Source organism: Lepisma saccharinum, chromosome 12, assembly GCF_977018435.1.
Source record: "Lepisma saccharinum chromosome 12, izLepSacc3.1, whole genome shotgun sequence".
NCBI classification, from domain to species: Eukaryota; Metazoa; Arthropoda; class Insecta; order Zygentoma; family Lepismatidae; genus Lepisma; species Lepisma saccharinum.
This window is the reverse complement of record NC_139240.1, coordinates 50,307,592-50,330,066: the sequence shown is the minus strand read 5'-3', so window position 1 is coordinate 50,330,066 and position 22,475 is coordinate 50,307,592. Positions and strand designations below refer to the sequence as shown.

General features: G+C 42.1%; 2 protein-coding genes across 2 annotated transcripts in view; one reads left to right on the top strand and one right to left on the bottom strand.

The window, feature by feature from the left end:
- Positions 1 to 19,435, bottom strand: part of LOC145996054 (glyceraldehyde-3-phosphate dehydrogenase-like) — a 54,396-nt gene extending 34,961 nt beyond the window's left edge. Inside the window, exon 1 of the mRNA XM_083132269.1 lies at positions 19,414 to 19,435. The gene's annotated coding sequence lies outside the window, so the exon portion shown is untranslated. The remainder of the gene's footprint in view (positions 1 to 19,413) is intronic.
- The window catches only part of LOC145996055 (mitochondrial 2-oxoglutarate/malate carrier protein-like), a 63,363-nt gene continuing 49,422 nt past the window's right edge, over positions 8,535 to 22,475 (top strand). The window contains exon 1 of the mRNA XM_083132272.1: positions 8,535 to 8,653. The gene's annotated coding sequence lies outside the window, so the exon portion shown is untranslated. The remainder of the gene's footprint in view (positions 8,654 to 22,475) is intronic.

The window sequence follows — 22,475 nt, the reverse complement described above, 5'->3', positions numbered from 1 at the left end:
TACAAAGTAATAATTATACATTTTTTTAAACGTTAATATAAAGTGATTTTTATAATATGAAATTAATAATTTCAATAAACATATAATTATGTTGTGCGGATTCACAGCACCGTCACAATACATGGAGTAAGAATATTTACATGATAAGCTACTTTCTTCTATAATTTTCTCGTTTACAGTCAATTTTCATCTCAATATGCTTTTTATTATTTATTTTCTCTATTTGAATATTCTTCTATCTGGACTTCCTTCGTAATGGACAGATCTGGATCTGGACTTCCTTCTGAATGGACGGTCTCGATCTGGACTTCCTTCTCAATATGGAGGATCTGGACTTCCCTCAATGGACGTTCTGGATCTGGACTTCCATCTTGTCTTCTTTGTAAACTTTCCTCTGGATTTCAATTTGTTTATGTTTTGACTATTTAACGAATTCCTTTATCCTTTTCCAACTTTTTCCTTTAAGCTTTGGGAATAATACTAATATCCTCCTTTGCGGCTGCGATTGGAACGCGCCAACACTGAGTACAACAGAGTGTATACTTGGTGCAAACGATTGACATGCGCATCCAAGTAGGTGCTACGGTTAAAACGCGCAACCAAAAAGTGCTGTGGGGCGTCGATTGGAACGCGCTCGCCACTGATGTAAACAAAATTTCCGCTATGGGAATGACAAATCAATCAGACAGATGCAATATCTGTTCAAAGACACAAACTTGTATCACTGCTTTGACTTCCTTAATTTTCATATTAACTTACATATGATCACTGATTTGATTTATAAAATATATATATATTAATTTATTTATTTCATATTTATTCTTTGTCTTCTTATAATATATTCTATTGTTTTTCATCTTTCCAATTTGCTTTGCTCTTATTTATAAAGTTAGTCACATATACAGTGCATCCATTTCGATCTTCAGCCGAGAGATCGGGAGAAGCGTGGCGGGCGGCACTGACGGAGATGCCGACATTTGCGGCCTGAAATGCCCGCTTATTTTTATGGACATATGCAGACATTTATATAAATATTGCAAAAGTAATATTCTAGCCAGGCACTGATAAAGTGTGGTTCGTGCTTGCTCTCGTAACGGGCACTGGAAAAAGATATGATTGATAGTTTGGATATCGGTGCCGCAGTACTTCTTGCCTCAGACACAATACGCCGAGTACACCTTCCTACATAATCACGCGTCGTGCTTGTCTTTTGTCAAATTTTTGACATTCGTACTTACGTATCTGCCTCGCGGAACATTCCTGAAGGTTTATTGACGTTGCTTTGATCAAACTAATAGCAATTTTTCACATTACGAGTACTTCTTTCTCCTACCTTTCGCTTGCCTCACACACAATATGGCGCGGATACCCCTTCTTCTTCTTCTTCTTAGTTATGTCCCTTATCACCTGAACTGGGGCGATCTTGGACAACGGTACTGAAGGGGAGGACAGACCATGTCTGGCAACCCGCACTAAGAGATCGGTTCCAGATCCCTCTTCTGCTTATTCCAAGATCCGTTTCCATCCGCTCCCGGCGGACACGCTCTGGAGATCTGCTTGCTTTTCAATGATCGCTCGAACTTGAGGGTAGGCAATGTTGATCAATAAATGCGTGTTTACAACCTGTTGTTGTGTTTACGGATGAATCCGTATATAAACCACAGGACTGCAGGATTGGGGTTATGTAGTAAGGTCGAAATGGACAAAGGAAATGGTGTTCCTATTCTAGCCAGGCACTGATAAAGTGTGGTTCGTGCTTGCTCACGTAACGGGCACTGGAAAAAGATATGATTGATAGTTTGGATATCGGTGCCGCAGCCGCACGTTGGATTGGGTGTGAGCTGCAATCTCGCCAGGTGTTGTCGAGTTTGTACATGGCCTGTGCTTAGGCGGATTGCAAGCGTTATTACTTCTCTGGGCAAGGTCAATGAGCGGAACCAGGGGTTCCTGGTACCGATTTGTGCTACCCCTTTGTAGGTGGTGGTTTGGGCAAGTGCTTGAACAGACCAAGCATCCCAATTTGATTGGATTTTTTTCCGTACGCGTGGGAGTAGATCGGTGTATGGCAGTCGTAGTTGTGTAACTTGCTCTGCCTCTCGAGCCCGTTTCGCGTAGGCGTCTACTCGATCTTGGAGGACGTTAAGGTCGCTATGTCCTTTGATAAACGTAAACGTCACCCTGCGGCCCTGGGAACAGATTTTTGAGATTTGTTGTAATATTAAGAAATTGAAGACAGTCATTCGGAAAGACGCTGCTCCCGTCCGTGCGAGAGTTTGGAGGACGCTGAGTGCGTCCGTCAGAATAAGAGTGTGTGGGTATCCCTTGGTGTGGGCGTAGATCAGGGCGCGGAATATGGCATAACTTTCCGCCGAAAATATGGACGTGTCGGGTGGTAATCGATATTGATGTACGTCATCTGTCTCCACTGCATAGTAAGCGCAGCCCACTTCATTGCCGCTCTTAGATCCATCGGTGTAAATAAAATTCGCCGTGGGCCATCGTTCCCGATATGAATGATGTGGTCCTCTGTCGATATAATGTATTTCCGGGGGTGTGACTGGTGGGCCTGGCAGCTGATATAGCAAGGGTTGTGTGAATGTAAACGATTTGTGATAAGCCTCCCGGTCTATGTAATAGCAATGCAGGAAGTAAAATGAAGGATCGTCTGTTGTGAGAACCTGAGCGGTTTCCCATTGTCGCTGTATTGCAAATGCCTTGTTAAAGGGGTGCTCGTGATTTTCCCATGTTTTGAATAAGAAATGGGTGGTAAGCGATTGACGGCGGTGCATGAGTGATACTTCGTGGCTTTCCAGATAGACGCTAATGTTGGGACTTGATTTCATTGTGCCGAGGCAAATTCGTAACGATTGACGTTGCAAGGTATCTAAGCGTTGTAGCTGCTTGATGTGAGCCCCGCCGTATGCGGTCGCTGCGTAATCAAAGAGCGACCGAAAACAATGTTTGTAGAATAAAAGCATCACATAGGGGTGGCTTCCCCCAGCGAGTAGTAGCTAGACATCTTAAAATGTTGTTGATTGGCGTCCTTTTTGTGCAAGGTAGTTAATATGGGCGTGCCAATTTAATTTTCGATCAAACCGGACCCCCAAGTATGTGCCGGTTTCTACGATTGGTATTTCCCCGATTTGTGTTATGGTATTTGGATAACAAGTTCGAGATCGTAAGTTAAATAGTATGATATGAGATTTGGTGCGAGAAATTGTCAAACCCCAGTTGCGGAAGTTATTGTCTAAGTTTCGAAGGAGGTGTTGGGTGGCTAATAAGCCCTGTGTGGCATCGGGAGTGGTTAAATAAAAACAAAAATCATCGGCAAATTGAAGGATTTGAAATTGCCCGAGCATCGGTGTGTGTAATCGTTGCGTGTAAATATTAAAAAGTAATGGACTGAGTGGGGATCCCTGCGGTAACCCGTGACTGTGTAGTCGGGGGCCAGCCAGTCTGTCCTGAAACCAATAGATTGAATTGCGCGCATGATATAATTGCCATACAATGTATGCGAGATTGGGGTGGATGTGAAGTTGAGCGATTTGTGTGCAGAGGAGGTCTATGGGTACGGAGTCGTAAGCTTTTTCAATATCAAGAAAAAGACCGAAACAGTAATCACGTGTCACCTGACTATTCTGTACGGCCACTGTTAGTGTTGTAATAGAGTCTTGGCTGCCCAATTCCAGTCTAAATCCCATTTGAGTAGGGGGAAAGTATTTTCTTTTCTCTAAGTTCCAAGTAATTCTGGAATGTAGCGTTTTCTCAAATAATTTCGCTAGGACTGGTATAAGGACAATTGGTCTGTAAGATTTAGCGTCATTCTTGGGTTTGTTGGGTTTGGGAAGAGGAATGACGAGATGTTTTGTCCAGTTATATATGTTGGCTATGATTTCCAGGCCAAAGTCAGGTATATTACGAAGTATTTCATATGTAATGCCATCGTGGCCAGGAGCAGTATTTTTTGTTGAGTTGTTGTTTTAAGTCCACTTTATGCACAGTAAGGCTAATCGGGACTGGACCTACAGTTTAAAGTGGGATCCGAACCACTTGTGCCTCCACCGGGTATCGAACCCGGGACCCCTTGATTACAAGGGGACGACGCTACCACTGCGCCATGGGGGAGGCCCGAGCAGTATTTTTTACTGATTGAAGTAGGGATCTGAGTTCCGAAATTGTTACTGCAGGAAATTCTGGTGTGAAGTTAGCATCGGTGGGTATGCGAGAAATGGGTCGCGAGGGCACGAAAGGTGGTGTAATTATGTCCATGAATTCCGCTTCCCACTCTCGTGTGAGATTGTGTTGTTTTACTATGTGAGGTTTGCGAAAGTTGTTAAATTTTCGCCAAATTGTTCCAATGTTTTCACGGCGATCGAGTGATTGACAGAAACGTTTCCACGCTTCCCGTTTCGCTTTCAAAATATGTTTTTTGGGCTTGTGCTTGTAATCGTTTGAGCTCGATCCACTTGGCTTGCGTTGGGGCCCGGCCGTAATTTTTCCACCGTATTTTTTTCAAATTTTTGATTTGTGCACAAGTGCTGTTCCACCATCGAATATCGGGAAATGTTTCGCGTTTGCTGAATGATTGGCGCTGCCCACAGATATCTAGAGTGGTGGTTAGCGAAGTAATTAGTTGCGCATAAGTTATTTCGGGTTCGGTAAAATCATTGTCGTGGTGGTATTGCGACTCGAACGTTGGTGCGAATAAATCCCACTTGATTGTGGCTGACCGCCATCTTTTCACCGGGACTTTGGTACGTTGTTGTACTGGATGATGAGTGAGGCTCTGAGTGTTATGGGGTTATGATCGCTGCCCCGAAGGTCAGGATCTTTATACCAGTAAAAGTGAGTAAATAATTCCGGGGAGGAGATGGTGAGGTCGATGCTGGATGGCCGATTGCCATTTCTCGGGTAGTGTGTGGGCGTGTTGTCATTATGTACTATAAAATCTTGTTGTTGAATCCAGGTTCGAACTGTGGTCCCCTCACCCCCATAAGGGTGAGTGGGCGTTAAAATCACCCATAAAGATGATGGGGCTCGGTAAGGCGTTGACAAGTTTTTGTAAATTGGCTAGCGTGATACGTTGGGAATGGTGGTGCGATGGAACATATATGGAGACTATTGTTATGTGTAGGTGCCAGGCCCGGACGCGAACTGCTGAAATATCTACATGAAAGTCTTTAATTAACGTTAATCGAGGTGGTATTTGTACAGGTGCGTGATATACGCTTTCGTGCACAAAAAGTACGGTGCCGGTGTTTGTATTGGGGGAACCATACATAGTGTAGTTTCCAACCCGATAACTTTCTGAATGCGTTCCTTTGACTTCTTGAAGGCAAAGGATCTTTGGGCGATAGTCCGTTATGAGATCCATTAGTTCCAGTTTCCGCGCGGAAAAACGGTTTACATTCCATTGTAATATATTCATGTTGGCGATATAGCAAAAGACCTAAAAAAATCTGAGGGGATAAATTTGGTTAACGGCTATTTTTGTTAGGAACACCTGGGTGGCAAAGGTTGGGTAATCAACCTGCTATTATTGTTAACAGATGGGTTGTGAGTTCTTGAATTCGCTGGATGAGAATCGTTTGTTCTCGTCTATTTGATAGTTGTTGCACTGATGCCCATAAGGTCGGTATGAGTTCCAGTAGTGATTTGTAGATCATTTGATGGTCGGAGTGTTGTGCTTGCAGTGTTTCCGAAGGCGGCGATGAGACCGTGTCCGGGGGGACCCTCCGGGCCGGGTGAGCGTTACGCCCTATGGGGGGGAGAGGGGGTAAATTCTTCGTCCGATGTCGATGAGCTAGATATTTCTCTTGTTTTTCCGACGGTGGTTCTTGGTGCCGTTACTTGTAATTCTGCATGCTGCTCCATCGAGGTGGAGTGGGGCACGGGAGGAGTGAGTTTTCCTGTCCTGCTGCGGGGATGAGTTTTGTTTTTTGGACGAACTGTCGCCACTGCCTGAGGCTTGTCGGTCTGTCGACCGCTTGGGGTGGGAGGTTCGGAAGCAATATGGTGCTGTAATGTGTGAAAGGGGTTATCCCATACTCCAAGTTGCCGTGCTCCGTTCGATGGGGTCGGTATTGGTGTGGGGGCTAATTTGGGAAAGTCACGTTTGTTTAGTAGGGGATTCAATATATCTTCCCGAGTTAAGGGCGGGTGGAAGTTGCCTAGAAGTTTGGCCTTTGCTTCATAGTAGGAAATATTTTCTTCCGCCATACGAGTTTGAATTGTTTGTTCTCTTTGCCAGATATCACATGTCCGGTCACGTGCCCCATGGGGGCCCTTGCAATTGCTGCAGTGAGGGGGGTTGGAACATCCTTCTCCGTGTCGTTCTTGACCGCAATTTGCGCATTGGGGTTTGGACCTGCATTGGGTCTGGGAGTGATTATAGCGGAAGCAAGCAGAGCATTGTAAAACCGAGCGGACGCGCGGTTTGACTGTTAATATTTCCCTGTTTATCAACACTTTTTCGGGCAAATGTTTGCAGTGGAAGGTGAGGCAAATCAACTTTGTGTCCACGAGTTTGGAAGTTCCGTCCCCTTGCCAGATTTTTTTCTTGAGGCGCTTAGCGCACGTAACCCGAAAGGGTGAATCGATGCCATCGAGGATGTCCTGTTCCGTCACGTCAAAATCTATCCCATACACTAGTCCTTCCCTTTGTATCAAGCTATGGGGTATTTTTGCTCGGACCCCAAGGGAGTCCAAAAAGGTACTGTTCCTAACGAAAGAGTTGGCGTGGTCGGCTGTTTGGAAAGTGGCCCGTACCCTGTTTTTTCCGCATTGTTCTACGAGGCACACGGGAATGTCTGCCTTCCGGAATTTATTTCCTAGGCTTCCGCTGGAAAGTTTACCGATGTTTTGGTTCTGTTCTTCTAATAGGACCACATATGGGCCGGTGACGTCGGCCGAGTACCAAAGATTTAGGGGTCGGTGTTCCGGTTGGGAGTGGCGAAATATTTTCTCTTGATTGCGATCTGCTTCACTCACCTCGTCCAGAGTCCTTTTACCTGAGCGTTGCACAGAGCCTGTCATTGATACGTCATCATCGTGTTGGGTTAGGGTGAACTCAGTAGTGGCAAGGTCAACTAATCCTTCCGCTGCCGTCCTTTCCCTCGGGTCCAACATGTCTGCTTCCTGGGTGTGAATCGGCTGCCCGCCGGATTCCACGGTGATCTAATGGGTCGGTGGTAAGATGGTACACTAATGTAAAACGGACACCAAATCGATGCACTGCACGCTATGAGAGTAACGGTGATGGAAAGTACGAAGAAATTGAACCAATAACTCGCGAATTGCTGCTCCTTCAGATATGTATCGCTTTTCCTAGTGATCCTATCTCCACGAGCGTTCGTACGCGAATCCAAGTTCGAGCTTGTTCGAACACCGGCGCGGATACCGTCGTAAATAATGACGCGTCGGGATGACGCATCGGCCTTCTCTTTTCTCGATTTTCAATTGTTATGCAGTGTTTCAACCTTCGGAACCCAAGAAATGCCCGACAACAAATTTTAAGGAGCGATTTTACAATACCGGGAATTTCTTCATTTTGTTTGAAATTCGGTATACTCACCAATTTTGTCCCCGTAATCACGTATCTGCAGTTAAAATTTGGCGCTCACACGTGGAAATAGCAAAATAATCTCAATTAAGTTCTTATTTCCACACCCTCGATTTCCGAATTTCCCGCCGGTTCCGGGCTCCGCCCCTGGGGTAATCGACTTACCGCCCCCAACCGCTATCGCGGCCCCGCCTATATCTATACCAGGTAGACTCCCTGTTAAGGGCATGTTAGAAATTGGCCGGATTCACCTGCCCCCAAATAAGCGCCAGCAGTTAAAATTTGGCGCTCACACGTGGAAATAGCAAAATATTCTCAATTAAGTTCGTATTTCCACATCCTCGATTTCCGAATTTCCCGCCGGTTCCGGGCTCCGCCCCTGGGGTCATCGACTTACCGCCCCCAACCGCTATCGCGGCCCCGCCTGTTTCTATAGACTCCCTGTTAAGGGCATGTTAGAAATTGGCCGGATTCACCTGCCCCCAAATAAACGCCACATTTAAGTTCTTATTTCCACACCCTCGATTTCCGAATTTCCCGCCGGTTCCGGGCTCCGCCCCTGGGGTAATTTACCTACAGTCCCCAACCGCTATCGCGGCCCCGCCTGTTTCTATAGACTCCCTGTTAAGGGCATGTTAGAAATTGGCCGGATTCACCTGCCCCCAAATAAACGCCAAATTTATACGTGAGCGCCAAATTTCAAGTGCAGATTCGTGATTACGAGGCCCAAAATCAGAAACTTCACGGAATCCTCCACACCCGGTACAAACTTAATCACACATCCAGCAAACGTCATTCTTCTACCTCCCGTTTCACGTTCTAACGCTCGTCGCAAACGCAGACAGTTCGAAACACTGCATATCAACAAAACACAATCACGACCCGTCATGATAGTCACGACGGTGTACGAAGGTGATGGTGTACGAAGGTGAAGGTGTACGAACGTGATGGTGTCGGAAGATGTACGCGCCAAACGCTATCTCCGTCGGAGAATTAATTTTCAACGAACAACATAAATTTCAGCTCTGAAACATTCCCAAATCACACAAAACACCTTCCCGATGTTCGACAATGCTACAGGAACTAATTACGGTAAGTAGTTTCTTCTGTAAAAATAAATAAATGTGTCCGAAGGATAGTAAATTAGTACCGCAAACGATTTACATTACTTGGTCCTATTGGGTGCGTAACAAATACTGAATCTATATGATTCCCGATCAACTCGCAAGACATCTAACTTTGAAGTATTTGTAAAACATTTGACATGGTAATTATTTGTAATGTAATTAGCTGTACCTTATGATGCTCTTCAAACACTGAAAGTACTACAATCATTGCACTTGCAAAACCGAAATCCTTCAGATCTCGGAGCAAGCAAAGTTAGAGGGGAAACCTACGAAATATTTTTTTTCAATCGTTGGTGGACAACATGAGGAGCCGGTTTGAAGAGTTCGGTTTCTTTCGGGTGTGGTCGTATTAAATGCAGATACATACGTGTGTTTTATGGTGACATGTTAATTCCTCGTTTATATAAAAAGGTGAAATTTAATGTAAGCGAAAGCATGTACGTGTCACCAGTCGAAGATTTACAACATCTACAAAGAAAATTCAATACATTCCCACCTCACTCAAAGACCCTGCGAATTCAATCCAAATTGTACCAATTCAGCCAAATTGTACAGCCACAGCTGAATGTGAAAGCGGGTTCAGTGCCATGAACCTTACCTTAACTGATTAGATAAATCATTTGGAAGTTTTAAACCTGATTTTTCTTTCAATACACTCCGAGAGCATTGTTTTAATGCAGAAAAATTTGCAATAAAATGGGTCAAGTCGTAAGCATTACAGTGTCCTTGACAAGCCAACTGGCAAATCATCGAACCTGCACTGAGTCTCATTTATTTCGTGCATTCAACTGACTAATGTAATTTTCTTACAGTTTGACTTAAGAATTAAACTTAAAACGGCGTTGTGTTTGTGTTGCATTCGATATCAAAATTAGATTTTAAACAATTTATGTCCAATTCTAAGCATACCTAAGCCATAGGTAAATCCTCCCTCTTCTGATAAAATCACAAATCGCACCCTGTTTTAATGTCTGGGAAATATTGCTGATCCATTTCAACTAGGAATGATATCGAGATGAGACAAATGTGTCACCACTCAAACTTTCACAACGTATATGCCATTAAAGCAAAAACTTTTCTTAATAACGTTTTTCTGATTTACATTTTGTTCGAAACTGCGAACCATCGAAATACAGAATTTTATCCTGAATTGATGAAACCGGGCATCACAGGTTCGCAATTGTTACTAATGGATTAACTTTGAAATTACAATAAACAAAATAAACGACTAATTTGAAATATGAACAAAATATACGCTTGGTAGTATAGTAATTTAAATTTATTTTAAGTAAAATATTAAAATGTGATACCAAAGTTTCGAACGAGATCGTCTCAGACATCAAGCATCGTCTCGTTTTGATATTGCAAAGATTTATTTTAGTCTCGTCTCCAAATTTGAGACTTTTCTTGTCTCAGTACCATCTTTGTTTTCAAAAGATCTCTTCATATATATGTTTAAGTACAGTTTTCCGAACACCCTCTGACAACGTTATAAAAATAATCGGTGAGGTACAGGGGTACATTCTATCCCCCCAAATTGGTCTGTCGGGTCGCATCTCGAAAACAAGACGAGGCAGGAATTGTGGCAGTATTTGGTTTCGGAAAATTTCATTTGAAAAATTCAAAATGAAAGAAGGTCAGTCATATACTCTTCTGATGCAGATTTATATCTTCGAATCGACGCGATCACTTGTTTACAAAACATGTACCCCCAATTACACAAAGGGGCATTCGTCTGCAGCGTGATTATCTGAAAGTCAACTTTAGCTCATTCCATCATTCCACACACATTTTAAACCAGCGGCGGCTCAAAGGGTAGAGCCGCCGTGCCATGGCACTACCCTCAGAAGAAACACATACCTCGCCAAGTATTGTTAAATTAATACATTGATAGTTTACAGACAAGGAGATTCGAATCTTGCAATCGGTCAAGCTGACGTGACGACCGCCCCAACCTCCTCACTGCATCGCCAGCTGTTTCGTTCCTACCCTCGCGAGGCAACAGTCCGTGCCGCCCAAGAGCTGGCCTAACCCATGGACCGAACCAAGTTGACACACGTGCAGAGGGTTGAAGAAGTCTCAGCGAGGAACATTTCCACCATGAGCCGAGAACAAAGTAGCAGGGGCGGGGTTAGCCCATAAGAAACCGTGCCCGTCTTCGCCTGGCACGGCAAGGGAATTTTCGCAGTGTTGACACAGTTGCCACCTTCATAGAAAAGTCGCTAAATGCGACTGATTTGTAAGACCTGTTGGGGAAGTAATTTCTGCCTACTTTTGGAGAAACGAACCTAATATTTTTCCAAAGTTAAATGAACATTTTTGATAATAGATAGATGCACAAAGAGCGCCATTCAGACTTCTTTAAAAATACAAAAGTAAAAAAAATGATGATGCGAGTTTCCTTTGGCATTTCGACAATTTCATTTCATAACAAAGATATTTTCGACATCCAGTTAGAATACGTGTGCATGGAGGAGGAAAAGATCATATGATTTGTTTTTCCTTACCTCTTGTAATTGTTATATTTTTAGGGAAGTGTCCTGTAGTGTATAAAGATAGATTAGTGAGTGAAGATGAATCGGATTAGTACGTTATTACTTAAACACACGTTGTTTTCCACGTTACCAAACGAGGATAAACATCTTGGCCACTGGCGCAACCTCAAGGAGGGGGCGGAGGGGCATTGCGGAGGTTTTTTTATTTTTATTTCTTGATCACGTTGGCACTACCAACGCCGCCGGCCGCCAGTGTTTTAAACAATTGTCATCTCCTTAAAAAGATTTCCTGACACAAGTCAATGAACTAACTAGTAGCAAGCACAATGTAGTAACATATGTTTACAATGGATTGAATTCCTGTGGTAAGGAAAATAATGCTTATAAACAATTTACACTTTTTGTATTGAGCGATTAGAAAATAGTAGGTTCTTTTAACAGTAGCGTCTTGCGTCTGTCAAATTATCTGAGAGGGGGGTACAAGGGGTACAAGGGGTACAACTAGAATCTTCGATTTAGGGGGTACAGTACCCCCTTCAAAAATTTGGGGGAGTACAATGTACCCCTGTACCCCCCGTTCCTGCGCCACTGGTGGCGGTGATTAGGGGAGGCGAGGAGGCAGTTGCACCCCTCCTAAACACACACTTTTTGCCAATTTCCCCCCCTATACACCATAAGATATTAATCGTAAAACTGTCCTTGTCGCCCCCCAGTTATTGCACACAATCGCTGCTACTGATTATACGGACATTTGTCACTTCTTGACTTTTCGGTGCCGGTCACCGTGGCGGAGTGGTTAGCACATCGTGCTACGATTACAGGGGTCCCGGGTTCGAATCCCGGCCTGGGCATGGATGTTTGTGAGTGTCAATTCATCAATTTCATCATGTAATCACTCCTACCCATATTCGCAATTAGCCAAAAGTGGCAGAAAGGTGAAGTAAAAAACAAACAAATCAATCAATTGACTATTTCGGATTATCGGTTAGTGTAAACGGCCTTTGCACATGGACGTCATAAAGGATTTTTTTCCAGGCAGGGGCAAACAAGATTTTTTTTTCCCAGAGGGGCAAAAGAGGGATATATTTCCCCATAATACTGATGCCTCCTCAAGAAACACTGCTTCAGTCTGAAATTATAATGTTCCTTCAACGGCCTTTTAATAATTAACATCAATTACTGTGACTGAAATGAAATTACGTGTGAAATATATACTTTTTAGGTGGACCTTCATTTTCCAGGGATGGCGTGGCCCCCCTAATGGGCCAGTACGCCACTGGACCGAGAAAATCCCAGTACGGAAAATGATATGCGAGAGTACACTGATCCCCACCTTTGACCTTCCATGTCAATGTTGAAAGAGAGCTGGCAATGTTACCTGTAACTGTTTTGTTGCAGTCTGAAATGTATAAATTTAAAGGATGCGTCTGTTGCCAAAAATAATCCATTCTTAAAACTCCCAAGCGCGTAACGTGTGATTGGGAACAGCGCCAGGTTGCATGAACATTGAACAACCCCGCCTTTCGGCACTCGAAGTGTTTTGAATTCGTAGCGCGGGGAGAGAGCAGTCTTTCCATCATCAGGTTAAATGATTTGTTTAAAGTTTACTTCTTGCTCAATGTGGCTAATCGGGACTTGACCTACAGTTTAAAGTGCAACGCCTCCCGCTCGGGATCTTTGCTTATAAAATGCCACATTGATTTATTGATTTGGTTTATTCTACGTCGCTTTCCTGTCACTTTTGGCTAATCGCGAAGATGAGGATGAATAATGATATAATGAAATAGATGAAGGGACATCCATACCCAAGCCGGAATTTGAACCGCGGATCTCTGGCGTCGCACCGCACTGAGATAACACTTCACCACGGAAGTTGGCATAAAACGTCAGAGTTAGAGTCCGAGTGCATTCGGAACATCTCCAGCTGACTGCGCGAGTCTAGCCAGCGAGCCTACGAGCAGTGTGCGGCGTGAGCAATAGAGTAAATTATAGGCGCAGAGTAGAGATGACGTCAGCGGTTCACTTCTTGATTGGTGGTGTCGGGAGTTACGACTCGCTCCCAAGGTGCAAGCGCAGAACGGCCAGAGCTGTTACGGAAATAATCTCACTCTAGCAATAACGCCATCACGTTACAAAAAGAAAGATTGCAAGTAGGCAAAGACAAGAACGAAGAAGAAAAGAGGAAGAAGGGACAATCAACAAAGAATGGAAAGAAGGGGTGGCGAAAGAAATAAGAAAAAGGGAATAAACATTAGAAATGAAAGGAATGAGGGGCAAGGGAAAATACAAAAAACAAGCAAATTTGAGTGACAAATAAAGACAAACATCACAGAATTGTTCGGACACGATTGAAAAAAAAGAGAAAAGATTCTTTGCAGGTGATTTTAATCTTATGATTGGGACAAGAATTCTTTTCAAGGAAGGGATCTCTTGCGTAAAGCAAAGCCAGATTGAAAGAATAAACGTCAAGCATTCTCCCGTTTCCTATCCTCACACTAATTCAAGTACTATTGTGATCCGAACCATACCAAATGATATCATAAAAGATTTCGTAATGCTTATTTCCGTCAGCCTCACCTCAAACTTAAACGTTATTAATAGGTTCGCTTTATTTTACTTTGCTTTTGTGCCACTTTTGGCTAATTTGCGAAGATGGGGATGAGTGACGAAATTGATGAATGGACACTCACAAACATCCATGCCCAGGCCAGGATTCGAACCCGGGACCCTGGCGTCGTAGCGCGATGTGCTAACCAATCCGCCACCTTATTTTACATTACTATTAATGCAAATGCAAAGTATTTATAGATGAGTGAAGTAAAGTATGAGGAAGCATTGACAATTCACTGAATGATGAACCTGATGAAGAAATTGTGTTATTGTTGACAATTGCATTTGCTGTGCAGAAAATAGAAAGTTAAAATACAGGAATACTTGTGACACTGCAGTCCTGTCAAGTATTTGATTGTTTTTTGTTAAATTTTTACCAGAAAGGTAAGATCCTCAAAAGAAGGTATTTGAAGAGTGGGATTTACTAAGTAAATTGTTCACTACCATATTTATTCTCTTTGTTTCACCCAGTGAGAACTTCAAGAATTAAAACAAAACGCCAAAACAAGCTGCTGACAAACTTTGCACCAGCATAAATAATAAAAAAAGCAATCCTTAGAAACACGTAGGATTCAGGAGAAACATTAATGAAGATAGTCATTGGCAATTTGCCCATCAATACTTGTGCATCACACTGTACATTTCAACGAGTTACTGTCTACCTGAGAATAGTATATTTTGATTTCACGTTCCAGTAGACTTGTTTAAATTCTATTTTCAGAGATACGGTACCATTATCAGAAATGTACATTCTAGGCTAGTTAGGGTATCGGCGAATCCTGAAGCCGAGAGACTAAAATACAGAATAAAAATAGAAAATAAATTTTGAAAAAAAAAAAGTTCATGTAACCTTGCCGTTGGCATGGCAACGAGTCACGTGTGATATTGGATTAGTCCAGATCTTAGACTCAGCATATGTCACTGATTTCTGAATACGAATATATACACGGGCTGCGAGAATAAGATTTACGCAAAGAATAATGTAAAAGCATGAAGAGAGGTGTATAAATGTCGGACAGCTACAGTTCGAAGGACGTCCCTAACTTATAACGCTGGAAAAATATTTGTTTTATGGTCATTTTCACGGCATATTTGAAATACATATCCCGGAATGCTACTAACCACCCTAGATTTTCCATTCACTTCATACAGTGACATGTAAGAACATGAACTGTGTTCAGAATTTATCTTATCGTCTAGTTCTTTGTGCCTGTGACGTAATGACATATTCCAAAGTCCGTTCAACAGTACATTACGATAATTTAATCTATACGAAGATATTTGTAGTGCATATAAAGAAAAAAAGCAATTATTTGAACCAGTAGCGGCGATTGGGTGTCAAAACTGGAGGCAAGAACAGTTTGCTTTCTCTTGGTAGACAAGATATAGCATTAAGAGGTCATAGTGCTGGGGCAAAAGTGGGGAGATGGGGTGCAGCTACCCCTCCAGGTTCATCTAATCGCCGCCTTATAGAATGTTATGAGCATTTTAAGCAAGGATTTGTATACACCATGTCACTTTATTGAATACATGACTCAGTGTCGGCGCCAGAAGGCAAACAGGGGGCGACTGCCCCCGTCGACTTACCCGCCCCTTTACCCCACCTCCAGCAAGATAAATAAATGCTCTTTTAGCCCAATTGTGCACTTTTTGTATGGTATTTATGAATTTATTAAATGTGATTGCACTACAGTAAAATAATCCAGCCACCTTTGAATTATTAGAAGGACGTGGCCCTCCAGTCCCCTCACTTTCGACGCCCTGGAGTCACCTGTTCTGAACTGAGGATGACTCCTCAATTAAAAATCAATTGTGGGTTTTCATTTTATGCTTCCTTTAGCTTTAGGAATGCCAGAGAGTTAGATTGAACTGGTTTATTTTACTTCGTTTTTCTGCCACTTTTGGCTAATTGCGAGGATGAGGATGAGTGATGATATGATGAAATTTATGAAAGGGCACTCTCAAACACCCATACCCAGGCCAGGATTCGAACCCGGGAGCCTTTGCGTCGTAGCGCGATGTGCTAACCACTCCGCCACGGAGGCCGGTGCAAGAGAGTTAGAGTTTGTTTATCTTTCATACTCAAAGTTTTCTTGGGCCTCCTAGGTGGCGTATTGGTAACGTCGACACCTCGTAATCAATCGGTCCCGGGTTCGATGCCCGGTTGATTGATTGATTGAGTTGGTGTTTTAAGTCCACTTTATGCACAGCTAGGCTAATCGGGACTGGAACTACGGTTTAAAGTGTAATCCGAACCACTGTGCCTCCACCGGGTATCGAACCCAGGACCCCTTCATTACAAGGCGGCGACGGGGTTCGATACCCGGTAGAGGCACCTAGAGGTTCGGATCCTACTTTAAACTGTAGGTCCAGTCCCAATTAGCCTATCTGTGCATAAAAGTGGACTTAAAACTCAAACTCAAAGTTTTCTTGTGAAAGTTTGAATTCATTGTGATTAACATGTAGAGTGGAGTGCAGAAGAATTACCAAGCAAAATGTCCATCACCGCGTTTATTCTCTTTGTTTACGCAATCATAGATTCAGGAATTGAAACCAAACACCAGGCAAGATGCTGACAAACTCTGCACCAGCATTGCGTAAAAATTACCTGCAGTGAGCTCGCCGGCCGGCAGCAGGGTTGCCCTGTCAAGAAAAGTTTAAAAATGCGATAGAAATTAATTAATTAATTTTCGGGAAGTTGATGCATAAAAATGGACATATTTATCAGTGGTTCTCTAGAAACATCCTTTCTCAGTGTTCAGTTAAAATTTGAAAATTTTCTGTCGACTGGTTCTCTAGATAATCGTGACCAAATTTATACACATAAGCCTACATGAAAAATGCTGAAACTTTTCGCTGGAGTAGGAGATCGCTTTAAAAACACGTAGGTTGCAGGAGAAAATTAATGAAAATAGTCATGGACAATTTGCCGACGAATACTTGTGCATCCTACTCTACTGGTGCCTCAACAGGTTATCTCAGTCCCGGCCCTTTGCCGACACCAGGGCAGTTGTTTTCTTATCCTTTCGAAAAATCGCTATGATCTTCAAAAATCTGAAAAATTACATACGCTTAGAATTGCTTCTATATTCCTTTTCCGGAATGTCCGGAGTAGCGACGCGCAGAGGCGAAAGCTTGTGGGCGGGGCCAGACTATGCGGCGCTCTCCTGAATGCAGAATTCCCACAGCACTACTGGACCGCGAATGACCAGTCGAGTCGCCCCTTCCCGCGCGTCCCTTACCATCCGCGCGTTCATTGGACGAGGCACGCACCGCAACGTGCGCGCAGGACGAGTTCGCGTTCTCTTACTCCAGACATTCCGCAAAAGGAATATAGAGCATTCGTGAACAGAGATGTCCAGCCTCCGGAGGCCGAGATGAAATTCGGAGTCTGAGGCCATGTGAGGTTGGAGGCTGAGTTGGAGTTCGGAGGCTGAGGTCCTGTGAGGTTGGAGGCTGAGTTGGAGGCTGAGGCCGAAGTCAAATGGCCATCTCTGTTCGTGAACCGTCATGTAGGTTTGCTTTCACTGTTGCCTAGACATCCTCAATAGTTCCCTGGCTATGTAAGTCTATTAAACTATTGAGAATATCTAGACAACGAAGCAACCCACATGGAGGTTAACGTGAATGCTCTAGTGGTTCTCAAACTGTGGTACGCGTACCTCCATGCGTACATGAACGACTTGAAGAGGGTATGAGATCAGCTCGGAAGAGAAATGTCGAGAATTCCCACACGACAACATTTTTGATGCAGGTGTGTAGAGCAGACTTCATTGTTCCAGACTTCATAGCTTTAAAACTCTGCAGGAAAATAAGGCTGATTTTGTCACTGACACTCTTATCTTTGTTTCATATATTTTGAAATAAAATACTCGTTCGAAATCTATATACTAAATTTGGAGCCGAATCTCCGCTTGGAAGTTTTAAGTGCACAACTAGACATAAGAAACTGTGTCAGGCTATGCAGGCACATTCTTCTCGCTAGAAACTCTGAAGATTTACAACAAAAACTCCAAAATTGTGCTTGACAGTTTGTTTACAAACATATTTTCGTTCTTTATACTTTTTTCAATAACTCTGGAAAAATATATGAAAATTAAAGTTTTTTTTATATACTTCTTAGCATAAATGAGTTTCAATTTTTTTAACCAATCATAAAGATTGTACACATAGGAACACACAATAAAATAATAAATCTAGAATTCTATTGTTTATTGTTTACCGTCTTTTCACATAGAGCCTTGCACTATTGCACATCCACGCCTCGAACATACAAGAACGCCCCACCAATCACGCAGCCAAAACAATAGACCAAAACCCAATGTGGGGGTACATTAGACGTTTAGTGACGACTAAAGGGTGCAATGAGAAAAATAAGTTTGAGAACCTAGAAGGAATTCTAAGCATAAGTAATTTATGATATTTTGTAATATGAAGAAATGAGAAGAAAATGCGAAAACAACGCCCTGATGTCGGCCAAAGGTCTCTCTGTAGTGTTTGCTTCCGAGGTGCATTACTATTTATTTAACCCAGAAGAAAAAAAACGTGAAGTAATGTACGAATGCACGTTATACCCACATGCACAGTTTTCCACTTATGTAATGTGTTGAATAATTTCCTTTGAGCAGACGACCTTAACATTACAAGGTTGCTCATGACAAGCTCAAGGTCGTTCGTGCATAATAGTTGGCCATTGGAATGCTGCTTAGTACTCTTTATGCTCAGATAGGCTAATAGGCACTGGACCTACATCTTAAAGTGGAATGAATTAATAGGCTTATTCTACGTCACATTTCACTGATTTTGGCTAATCGTGACAGTGTGGATGAATGGCGATAAGTAATGAAATGACAATCACAAATACACATGGACAAGACACGACACAAGACCCACAACGGGTTATATACTGGCTGTGGATCCAGTCGCCAGAGCCTCCTTAGCTTGCAAAAATGAGGGTTCATGGCAGAGGTTCAGAGATGGACACCCCACTATGCTGTGTGCCTTCATTGAAGTTGGATCCCGGGGCACATGAGCATAATTTGACACCTAACTTTGGGGCGAAGGGGGCAGAGTATAACTTGAGGTTTAACTTAGTTTGGGGGGGGGGGGCAAAGTAGAACTTAGGGCTCAAATTTTGGAGGGGGCAGAATCGAAAATTTTTCTGCCCCAGCACTATATTGCTATTACATTTGTGAAATCATAAAAATTACTCATTACTTTTCTCCTTGGGTCCAGGAGATTATGAAAAGTACGAAATTTTAATAAACCTGAAAGTTTTGGGATTTTGAGGGGCACCGACCAGACCACCGCGGCTCATATAATTATTTTAATTTAAACATTATTATTCCAGAGACACTAGGTTTGGACCCCCCACCACCGAAATATATTTCTAGATGGTACCTGTCCGCGAGGCTCGTGCTGTGTCGTCCATATATGTTTGTGATTGTTTGTGATCTCATTCATCTTCAACGACGCGATTAACCAAAAGTGGCAGAAAAGCGAAGCGAAATAAAGCAAATTAAAGACAAACACTCGGGCCGAGACTCTCACCCGGAACCTTCGTACACAAGATCGAGTGTCAACCATTCATCGAAACGGCTAGAGGAAGATATGCACCTACCTTGCAAAGACGGAACTACAAGCAAACACAGCGATATCTTGGGTCGACAAGTTCCTTAGTTCTGGCAAGCCGCGAATGAAGGCAACGTGTCTGCTGAAACGTCACCGATTGCAATACCAACCTGCACGATTGCGTGGACACCGTGTGTTAACTCACGTGCTAGTTTCCTTACTTTCGCTGATTCTTGGAAAGAGCACGCGTGCTTGTCCGCACATAGATCCTCTGAAATCTCGTGCATTGTTTCCTATCTTGTACACTTAGGAGCAAACGTGGAGTGTAAAGTCAGAAGCAAAAGTGTGTTGCACCGTAGCGTGAAGCTTTCACACATTCTCGGTCTGGGTCATGGGCGTCGCCAGAAATTTTTGCAGGGGGGGGGGCAAATGATAAAAGTTGAATTGTAGAAAAATAATAAATATTATTATACACTAATAAATATTATAAACTAACAAAAATACATTTTATTCGAAATAAGAATAATAATTCTTATTATTATAATATAAATGGGGTGACTCGATCCACCAAACGAGTGAACAGCACAACTATTTTCCATTATTTATTTTGCATTTTAAGCAGTTAGTATCTGAAATGTATTTTGATAATAACTTTTGCACGTCTTGCTTAAGAAAAGGCTTTAAATGTTAGGGGAATTATTTTTTCATAAAGTTTGTTGTGTGACCTCTCACCTACAACTGTAATTCTTAGAGTTTTGAAAACTGTAGAATCATTTGTTCTTTGGATGAAATGGTAGAATATAACCTTCTTCGTGTATTTTTCATTCAATATTATCGATCCAATGCATTTCTACTTTCATTATTCTGTTCGAATACTAACAAAATTAACTTTATTTCTGTTCTTAACAATAAGTGTAACAAACTTTCGACTTTCTTGTATCTTTAAATGAACAATGTCAATTTCCAGGGGGAGCCCACCGACCCGTTCGACCCCCCTCTCCCGACGCCCATGGTCTGGGTGCACTGAAGTGGATTTTGCACATTCTACCTGGCAACCCAGAAACATATCTACTTGTTTTGTGACAAAGTAAGACTTTTAAGATGACTTTGGTTCGACCACCCCTGCAGACGCCCATGTTAATGGGCAAATGTCCTATGGATGGGTAAAGCGTCCCCGATGGCGTAGTGGTAACGCCCTCACCTTGTAAAAAGAAGTGTCAGGTTCGAGATCCAGTGGAGGCATATACTGGCTCGGATCCAACTATAGATCCAGTCCGGATCATTGCATAACATGTACTTTAATACAAAAATCAAAGTAAAACATTAATATGCTGACCAAGGCTAACTTTTATAGTATAAAAAACACATAAAAACGTAACATTTCCACGCTCTAACAGGGTCTTCTTCAGACGAATATTCACAATTTGCCTTAGTCAGCATTTTAATGTTTAATTAACATGGAAACAACGCTTAACAGTGTTACAAAAATCAAACACCTTGTTGGTTAAAACGTGCTTTTATTTGGTAGTATACATATATTCTGCTATTAAATTTAATTAATTAAAATAATGGACAAAACGAGTGTTACCTGTGTTAGGGAGGGGGTGGAAGCAGGGGAACTTGTCTCTGGATCCTCACCAGATAAAAATTATGTATCAATAACTATAACTCTATAGACCTAGGTACAGTATTTCAGAATGAGATCTCAAATTTTCCACGACATGAATTTATCTAAACAATTGGGCTTTGCACCCGCCAGAAATGAACGAATATCGGTGTCATATATCACCAGCGGCGGCGCCAGGATTAATCATCTAGGGGCTGCGGAAAGAAATGCAACTGCTACCCTAATCTCCTCCACTGATTAACATAAATGACTGACTGAAATGAAATTGAAAGTAGCTGAAATTTTTGCTCCAGTGTGAGGAAGAACAAGTAAGCGGAAAATAAACCGTTTATCAACAATGCAATACAGAACAAGAAAAAAAAACAACAACATAAATCACATTAAGTTATAGGCAGTGATGTGCGTCTACGCGTAAACAACGATAGTCTACATTCTACACGTAGACTATTTTATACACGTAGATTACGTAATCTATGTAAACAACATGGCGAAAGATGATAACTTAGCAAAGGGCGCCGTGGAATTAAAATAAAATTATACTGCATATCAGTTGCTGATGTGTGAAGAGAACTTTTCATACTCTTTCTTCCAAATTCGAACAATTTCTCACCTAGGAAGAAACCTAATATAGGAAATATTCTAGTGTTTTATGGGGAAAAGAAAACTTTTGCCTCACGACTGCCATCTGTTGTTGTTTTTTGCATACTATTTATCTTCTTCCATAGTTGATGATAGAAGAGAAGAGAAATTTTGTTGTAAATAAGATTCTTTTTATTTCATTAGGAACTAATATAGTTGAAAATGTCACTTTCCTTTCATGAAAGCCTTGAAAATTAATTTTAATGCACTTTAGATTGTCTACGTAGTCTATGTAAACTACAACCCAATGTAATCTACGCGTAGATTACGTGTAGACAACGCATGTAGACGTAAACTTATAGTCCACGGCACATCACTGGTTATAGGCAGTGATGTGCGTCTACGCGTAAACAACGATAGTCTACATTCTACACGTAGACTATTTTATACACTTACATTACGTAATCTATGTAAACAACATGGCGAAAGGTGATAACTTAGCGAAGGGCGCCGTGAAATTAAAATAAAATTATAATGCGTATCAGTTGCTGATGTGTGAAGATAACTTTTCATACTCTTTCTTCCAAATTCGAACAATTTCTCACCTAGGAAGAAACCTAATATAGGAAATATTCTAGTGTTTTATGGGGAAAAGACCACTCTTGCCTCACGACTGCCATCTGTTGTATTTTTTGCATACTATTTATCTTCTTCCATAGTTGATAATAGAAGAGAAGAGAAATTTTGTTGTAAATAGGATTCTTTTCATTTCGTTAGGAACCAATATAGTTGAATACTATTGAATATGTCACTTTTCCTTCATGAAACCCTTGAAAATTAATTTTAATGCACTTTAGATTGTCTACGTACTATATGTAAACTACAACCCAATGTAATCTACGCGT